Source organism: Triticum dicoccoides, chromosome 7A, assembly GCF_002162155.2.
Source record: "Triticum dicoccoides isolate Atlit2015 ecotype Zavitan chromosome 7A, WEW_v2.0, whole genome shotgun sequence".
NCBI classification, from domain to species: domain Eukaryota; kingdom Viridiplantae; phylum Streptophyta; class Magnoliopsida; order Poales; family Poaceae; genus Triticum; species Triticum dicoccoides.
Genome location: NC_041392.1, coordinates 60,448,418 through 60,448,809, shown reverse-complemented (window position 1 = coordinate 60,448,809; position 392 = coordinate 60,448,418).

Below are 392 nucleotides of genomic sequence, written 5' to 3'. Positions count from 1 at the left end.
AAAAAAAACAAAGAAAGCCAATAAAACAATGAAAATAAAACAAAAGAATTGAGAAAGCAAAGAAACCAATGCAAAAAGAACGAAACCAAGAAAACCAAGATAGATACAAAGAATACAAGAAGGAAACTAAGAACGAAATAAAGAAAAGCAAAAAAACAATAAAGAAGATGAAAACATAAAAACAAGGGAAAAGAGATGAAAAATAAAGGAAAAACAAAAAAAAAGAGAAAAGAGAAATAGAGTCGAACCAGGGAAGCGACCGACCGTTCATGAGCTAACTTCGCGTGGCAGCCATGAGAAAAAAGGATAAATGGGTTGGCCCAGTTACTACGGGAGATATGAAGTCCTTCAGCGAGAGAAGCTACCGTCTCGCATTAAGCAAGCATAGCTCT